Source organism: Papaver somniferum, chromosome 7 (genome assembly GCF_003573695.1).
Source record: "Papaver somniferum cultivar HN1 chromosome 7, ASM357369v1, whole genome shotgun sequence".
Classification (NCBI taxonomy): domain Eukaryota; kingdom Viridiplantae; phylum Streptophyta; class Magnoliopsida; order Ranunculales; family Papaveraceae; genus Papaver; species Papaver somniferum.
The window spans coordinates 230319311-230327981 of record NC_039364.1 but is presented as its reverse complement, the minus strand read 5'-3'; the positions used below and the strand labels follow the sequence as shown (position 1 = coordinate 230327981).

At 35.3% G+C, this 8671-nt stretch overlaps 1 long non-coding RNA gene across 3 annotated transcripts; it reads right to left on the bottom strand.

Moving 5' to 3' along the window:
* Positions 1-4244: 4244 nt before the first annotated feature.
* LOC113293460 lies at positions 4245-7245 on the bottom strand. Of its 3 annotated transcripts, none has more exons than XR_003332320.1 (5): positions 7148-7245; positions 6152-6192; positions 5882-6019; positions 5661-5774; positions 4245-4714 (listed from the first exon to the last, which is right to left on the bottom strand). It is a non-coding gene; the product is annotated as an uncharacterized LOC113293460 (long non-coding RNA). The 3 variants fall into 3 exon arrangements; XR_003332319.1 differs by lacking the exon at positions 7148-7245 and adding an exon at positions 6345-6537; XR_003332321.1 differs by lacking the exons at positions 4245-4714; positions 7148-7245 and adding exons at positions 4801-5467; positions 6345-6537.
* Between the last annotated feature and the right edge of the window lie 1426 nt (positions 7246-8671).

Genomic DNA, 8671 nt, shown 5'->3' with positions numbered 1-8671 from the left:
GCTAACTCAAACAAATTAACCTTAATGTTAGGAGCAAGTAAAAATCATCGTGATACACGAGGATTGGGTTATAAGGGAATAAATGCTCCAATTACTATCAAAGAGGTAAAATTTGTTAATATTAGTGATTCTTCTCAACCAATAGCTTCCACTGATTGGAAAACATAAGTACCTTCACCTTCAGTTAATGTTTGAAAGAGCAAAGTCTATCAAGCTCCAAAGCCAACACACACGCATCCAAGTAAAGAACATTCTTTATGTTTTCTATTATCGTGGAAATAAAATTCACCTACAAAGGGGTTGTCGTTTTCGCATAAGGAATGGGAAACTTCACGATGTTCTTGTTTGGACTTCACAAAAAATAATCAAACCTAGATCTTATATCAAGGTTAATCCCCTTGATATTATGGGTTGAAAACTTCCAACCTTAAGGCAGAGGAATCAATGTTGTGATAATCCTAAATTTTCCTATGAACGTCATATTAATCCCTTTCATAATCGTCAGATCATAGAAAAAAAAACTTTGAAAAAGGCAATACAAGATCCGATGCTCCCAATTGGAGAAAGACTAACTTGCAAAAGAATAGTCAATCCAATTCTCTTCCGATAAATCTTGAAAAAAATTGGAGGAAGGTTCAAGTTTTTCCTAAACGCACTCAGATGTGGGTACCAAAGAAAATCAACGGTGCATTGAGTGTCAAGAGGATTCCATGAAAATGGAAAAGGAAAGTCCATGATTTTGGATGTTGAAAATCTCCAGGGAAAGATGGAGATATATCTCAAAGGTTCTAAAAGTGATCCCTTTCATGATAATCCAAAAGTGAAAAACAAGAATATGTGGAAGAAGAAACAAACTAAGCCAAATAACTACAGATGCTGAAAAATCCATATATGCGGAGAAGTTTGCTTTGATCGCCTGTGAGGAACAACGTAATACCCCAATTTTTGAGCCCGAATTTTGGCCCAAACTCAATGCCCAAAAGCCTGATTAAGTAATTTATTTGGGATAATAAGCTTAAGCTGACAAGTAATTCTTTCCCAAACATCAATATCATAGTCGAAGTCCAGCTAATAAGCTTAAGCTCGTTAAATAATTTAATTGGGCTAATTTAATTTATGTTCATGTTGACATTTCTACCTCAGCTGAAACAAATTTATTTAGGTTTTAACTAATAAATAACGATTTCATGTTGACATTTTTACCTCAGCTGAAACTTAGAAAATTTATTCAGGAATATCTAATTGTTGATTTCACATGATTTTAAAGTTGCCGGATACAAAACACATCTTTGTTTTCAAATAAAAATATAACCGTTGTTCAAGACTTAGGTCTTAATCATTATAGTAAATAATTTCAACACCAAATTATAAAACAAAAAAACAGATCAAGGTAGGCTCCAAGAATTTTACAAACTTCATTCAAGTTCCGAAATTATATATGGCACTATTAGGTATAAATTTTCCAAGAATTTTAAATAAATCCAGGTGAGAGTTACAAGCAAGCAAAATTCTAGTGGGTATACTTCGACACTATAAATGACGACCAATGGACTTTTCACGAGCCAAGTTTCACTAAAATAAATTTTAACGCTTCTTTTCTTAAAGAAACCAAAAGTGAAAACTACAGGGAGACCCATTTTTCAGATTTTGGCCACTGTGAAACCCACCGTCCCAAAAGTTCAGGCACGCACCCATTTCCGCGGTGAAAATTTCTCCCACACAGAAATTTTCTAAAATTGTTTCTTTACTTATTCTTCCTCGTTTTTTCTTTCATGGCAACCAACAAAAATTCAGAGCTTGCAAACACAATTTTATGGAAGGAATCGGAGACCATCGACATACATGAACTCATATTGAATCCAATCAACACAATTGGAAACAAAAGGTATTTCTCATCATTCTCCGCATCCATTTTTAACCTAATTTTCCTAAATTCGCTCTTTTTGTTTTCTATCGGTTCCCTTCAATTTTGTTGATTTTGTTCGTAAAACCGATGAATTAATAATGGGTTTCTGTTTAATTTTCATTTACAGCTTAGAGAGAAATGTCTGAAAAGAATTCAAGAAGATAGAAATCACTTGCTTTGGAAAATGAGATTACCTTCTTCTTCAGAAACACCTCCATCACTTAATCAAAAGGTATTTCTTTCTTTAAAATTGGTTTGTGGGTTTAATTGAGATTGCGGCAGTTGCCACTATGACCTACTTGCGCCACTGCATAGTGAGGATGTTTAGAAAATTTTGTGTAGAGATGTTGGATTAGGTCAATCATGTAAGTGTTATTGTATATGGATTGAACTGATTCAATATGAGAACATGTGTATGGTTTTACGCAAATAAGATAGATAGAAAAATTAAAGCATATGAGTTTAATACTGTAAAAACTATGGGGAAAGATTTGGTTTGTTCATGTATAGGCTATTTAACATGTTGAAATTCACATGAGATAGAGTTGATGGCTATGATGGCTGTTTTGCGGTTCTGTGAAAGCATCTCTATCTTGGAACTGGAATAGCCACACACTGACAGTAGGCTTATAAGCTGCAATACGGTCATCCATTGGGAGGAAGTGTATTAAACATTATGAATCTTAGAATTCATGTGTCGGTCCATATTTGAATCTGTTTCATATAAAGCTAATGTAAATCCTATTGACCTTGTCTATTAACCTTTGGGCAAGAACAATTTTATATTGCATAACCTGTCATGCAGTCGAGAAAATGACTGCATAACATGTTATGCAGTTGTGAAAATGGAGGCATGACCTATTATGCATCTACAAAATTTGTTACATTACTTGTTATGCAGTCCAGAAAACGGTAGCATAACACGTTATGCAGCTATTTTTTTGTTAGTATTGAAACCAACAAAAAATAAGGTTGCATAACTTATCATGCGCCTACGACAATATCTACATAACATGGTATGCAGTCGTGAAAATGGACGCATAACCTGTTATGCATCCGAAAATATGGCTGCATAATGCATTATGCATCGAGAAAATTGTTGCACAATCTTTTACGCATCGAGAAAATGGATGCATAACCTGATATGCATCCGTAAATATGGATGCATAATGCATTTATGCATCAATTTTTTATGTACGCACTAAAATCAACCAAAACAATGGCTACATAACTTGTTATAGATGCATAACTTTGTTATGCAGATGCATAATTTATTATGCAGTCGAGAAAATGGTTGTGTAATTCGTTATGTGTCTGCAGAATGTGTTATGCATCTTTTTTGGTAGCTGCATAATGGTTATGTATCAAATTTTCGAAAATTTTGCCTAAAATGATGATCACCTCCGATTTTTTTGTGAAAAACAAAAATTTGATATTGTTGCTTTTACTCGTTGCGTAGCTCTCTTTAAAAGATTTCCAACGATATAAAATTTGTAAAATTCCAAGGCGCAGTTTTTAGATATGTTATGTCCAAGTTGCGTTGCGAATTATACCCCTGAAAAAAATAATATGCATAAAGAGTTATCCGTGAAAAAATAGTATGCATAACGAATTATGTATTGATTCTGAGTAATTTTGAATAATTTTGGGTATCACGGTACCTAAAATTAATTGTGGGCCTGATAATAAAATTTTTTTTTTTTTTTGAGCCTGCGTCTAATTTTCCCCAACCAAAACTATGAGCTATAGACAAAGCTTTTAACGATGCAGGAACATGTGAGGAGCAATTTGCATACAATAATGTCATTAGTAATTATAGGTTCGTGATTCTTTTAACTCATGGGTATTTACCAAGGGAGCTAAATGAAATTGCTGCTTTTTTAGCCAAATGTGGCAGAAGAGTAATGAGTCGAATGACAATGAATTGCAATGGATTTGATTTTCTCTTATAAGGGAAAAAAATGGATGGTTCGTGATTAGTAATTATAGGTTCGTGATTCTTTTAACTCATGGGTATGTACCAAGGGAGCTAATAATTGCTGATTTTTTAGTAATTGCTGATTTTTTTGCCAAATGTGGCAGAAGAGTAATGAGTCGAATGGCAATGGATTTGATTTTCTCTTATAAGGGAAAAACAATGGATGGTCTCTGTTTAAACTTTTAAGTTTCCTTCATCTTTCCTATTAAAAAAGAAAAAGAAAAAGATATATATTAGAGAGCCAAGGTTCAATTGTGCATGTACATACCCTCTCCTAGCTGAGGTAAACACCCGTTAATTGTGGCAATATAAGCTAAGCAGATTTAGCCACACAAATCTACTATTAACAGATGTCAGTTTATTAACACACTGCTTAATCTGTCTACCCAGCAAGTTTACAAACACAGCTAATACAACTAACCAAAATGATTAGCAACAATAGAAGGAACATAAAAATAAAAATAAAAATTACAGCTGAAGACTGAGGGGAGGACAACGGATAAATGCTGAGCAATTCCCAACATTAAAACTTAATGACATGGCTAGAAACATTACCAAGAGGTTTCACAAAAATGCTGACTGTATTTGTGGGTCTAAATAGCTAACATAACTTAGCGCACTGCATTGCCCATAGAAGATAGAATCAAAACATACTGACATAAGGTTAACAAATTTTACTAGTGGTTTTATCCAATTGTATTAATTAGTCTAACATAAGTAACTTGTGTAAATTAGCAGATGGAACTTTAGGCTGAACTCAGAACCAGGTCCTCCAACCTCAACCACATCACTTAGGAATTGGCTCGTCTCTGTAAAAACCTTGTGAGCTTCTGCAGCAAGAACAAAAAAAATGCATTATTAGAGCAAGTCTTATGGTAGAATCCAACCTATTCCAAGTGTGGAAAAACCAGGGAATGTCAAGTCTAGTAGCTTCCAAGTTGGGATCTTCCACAGAAAATCCAAGCAGGGTTTCATGAATTGATGGAAGGGTCCGTGGAATCCATGAAAACGCTAATCATAATAGCGCAGTAGAAGACAAGAAACGCTAATCAGAATACCGCAGTAGAAGACAAGAAACATTATTCTTAATAGCACTTAGTGCTATTAAGAATAGCGTTTTTTCTTATCCGTAAATTTAAAATGAGTTGTTGAAATCTAACGGTTGGGAAAAAAAAACTATTCTTAATAGCACTGAGTGCTATTAAAAATAGCGTTTTTTTTTGTGCTATTCTTAATAGCGTTATTTTTGTGCTATTAAGAATTTTTTCACTATTCCACCACTACACTTGCACTTCCATCCACAATTCCAAATGCTGAGGTGGCGTGGAAGATTGAACTCTTCCACCACAAGACTTGCTCTTAAAACAGTAACAAACAAGAGCAATTTCAGAACAGAAAAATAAGAACAGAAATAATATGGGGTGGGGGTGAGGGGTGGACGGTGGACTTGCCCTTTCTTCAATTCGTGGTTTCGGTCGCCTTATAGAAAAATAATAAGTTACAGCTGCAATTGCAATGGCTACCGTAATTCCCGTCGACTTACTAGCTGCAAGGATATTTGCATGAGACTCGACATGAAGTTTCTGAAGAAAGACATGATTTAATCATGACTTAGTAAGTGCTAGTGTTCAACATGAAATGATCCACAAGATAATACATATGGTGAAGCTACTATTTGAAACTTTCATTTGTCAAAATCACTCTTTTTCTTTCGACCGTAAATGTTACAATCACACTGAAAACCAGCAAAAAAGGATATATAAGAGAAGCATATACCTCGTCATACTCGTATATCTTTTTGAATTTCATAAATTCCTTGATAATCTGAGGGTCGCCTTCCTTGATAGTTTAAGCTTCAGTTTTCAGAAGTCTTTCGGCCCTAGCTTGATACTGCAAATGATAAACAATGAACAGATTATCAAACTTCATGCAACAGTTTACAACATTAAAAGCCTCTGACTCAAAAACGAAATCAAACAAGAGAAAGTTTGACATACCGAATTAGGGTTAGCAGACCAGAAAACGTTTCTCACGCTTCCAGTTCCTCCTCATGTTCTCAAGACCCTCTGAGATACATGACTTGCGACCATTCTTATTGCCATTATCTTGTTCTAACTAAGACATTGTACAAACCCCTAATTCAGCACCAAAAAAATAAATTAAAGATCCCCAGTTGGATTTTTATAAATAAATTCGCCTAAACCATAAGATTAATTAATTTGGCAGAAAAGAGGAAGATTGCCCTTAGATCCGGTGGTTATGCATACCTGGTTCATTCGCGTGCTTGTGTAGAGAGAGTCCTAAGTACCTGATGGTGAATAAGATTGCTTTTTAGTACGATCGTTGTCTAGTAACTTCGTCTCAAGTTTTTATTTCTACTAGCACGATTAAATCTTAAAATACAATTACAGAATGATTAAAAGTTAGATGACAATTTAAGTTGTCGGAAATTTCAAGAACCTGCGAAATTGGGCCATTGGACTATCAGACTTTGTATAGTGCTATTGAATCGCAAATGGAATTTCCAGGAAAAAACATGTACATAATAGAATTCATCAAAAGCCAGATTTATGTGCACGGCGATAGATGGTGTCAGACTTGATGTTTGAATAATTTGATACAATGTAGGCTTAAGAAATCACAGGTAAAATCGGTGAACCTCATCCTTTTCTTTATTCAACTTTTGAAAAAGGAAATTATATTCGGACAGGAAACCAAACAATCGTTTTCATCAATTGAATATTTCCTGTAGCTCTCAGTGACATCAAGTGTGTGCAATGTAAGGTATAAGCCAAGTGCACGTCAGTTAGGCAACTAATTTTATTGCATCATATCTCGAAGTTAGGATGGATGATGTAAGGCGCATTATATGCACTCCCCGTTGTTTTCGATCCCCTAATTTCTAGAAATACCAAATCACCTAAAGGAGATTATTTCCACATGACACCAGCAAACCCCATCCCAACATCAAATTTTTGCCGCAACTGAGGTGAGTAAGGTTTCCTGGCTATTTATTTTATTTTTTCTCCTAAAGTTTCTTATATAAACAAATGAGGATACATACATACAAGCAAAATTGAACTCATTTTATTCATGAATGAATCCTCGCAGTTAAATTTCAACCAAAACCATCAAAAGTAAATAAAAAGTTTAAAAGAAGACAAAACTCAAAAATCTAAATTTGATTTTAAGTAAACAAAGAACAAACAAGATCAACCAAACCCTTAATCAAACATGGAGAAGGAAGAGAGATAGATACATACCTGTTAACTCCAATATACAAACTTTGAAAACCCTAATAATAGCATTCTCTCCTCCTCCTTTTCTGAGATCAAAATTTACAGGATAGTTTAAGTTACACTGTGACTACTCTTCTGTCCCGACACGTGTTTAGCTGATACAAGACCAGCCCAAGCAAAAAGAATATGCCTAGGCAACTGTAAGGGGTCCAAGATTAAGAATGATTTTTTAGGGACCATGGTTTTTTTGAGGGGAGCATGGTTTTATTAGGCCACATTCCCTATAGTGATAAGGGGAGTCCTAAAACGTTGAAATGACTGACCTATCCTTAACCTAATTTAATTTAAAACCAACCTAATAACCACCTATATATATAACCACCACCTCCTCTCACCACCGCCGATTACCACCACCACCTCCAATTATCACCACCACCAACCACCGATTACCACCACCACCCACCACCGCCGATTACCACCACCACCACCTCCGATTATCACCACCACCAACCACCGATTACCACTACCACCTCCTCCCACCACCACCGCCACCGCCTATTTAAGAAATGTAACAACATCAATGCAATCACAATTAAGTTCGATTACATAATAATTTTATCGAGTATAAAAGACGCCAGCCGCAACCTGATTCTGCCATGAGACCACTCCAGAGGTATTTTCCAACAAACCCTTCACTTTAATTTGATTTTGATTGCTTCAATCGAATAGAAATCATCAAAATAGGGTTTTAATAGGAGTTACAGAGCCATGTTCGGTTAGGCCGATTTTCCAAAAAACCCTAGTTTACTAATCGAACTTCTTGAAAATGAAGAACACGAAGAACAATTCGGTTTTATTGGATTTAAAACTAAGTCACCGAACTCTTTGTTCGGTTGTTTCGCAAAAAATTTTAAAACTCCAAAGTAACCGAACTCCACCCGTAGAACCGAAAAAAACAAATCCAGTCTAACTGAACTGTGTTGTTGTGGCCACTATGTTGAGTTCCAAAATAACCGAACATAGCCAATAGAGTTCGGTTTGTTCGCAAAAACTTTTATAACTACAAAGTAACCGAACTTAGCCAATAGACGCTGGAACTTCACATTTTTTTTGTTTGTTAAGTTCGGTAACTTCACAATTTTATCGCAGAAACCGAACTCAGAGTTCGGTTGGTTAGCTGTTAGGTTCAAGTTTGCGAAAGAACCGAACTTTGTAAACTTATATACTCTTATATTACGTAAAGTTCAGTTAGATCAAAAGTGCATGCAGTTTGCGAACCAACCGAACTTTGTACACCAAAGTTCGGTTAGTTGAGAACCAACCGAACATAACGCCGTAACTCCTAGAAATTCTATTATTTGAGAGTTCGGTAACCTGCGTGTTTGGAACAAGTAACCGAACTACACTTTCAGATGAGTTCGGTTACTTGTTCATCTCACGGGGCAACCGAACTACAACTTCAGATGAGTTCGGTTACTTGTTCTTCATATAAAGTAACCGAACTGTTCAAAATCCAGTTCAAATTCAGATCATTTTGAAGATTAACAA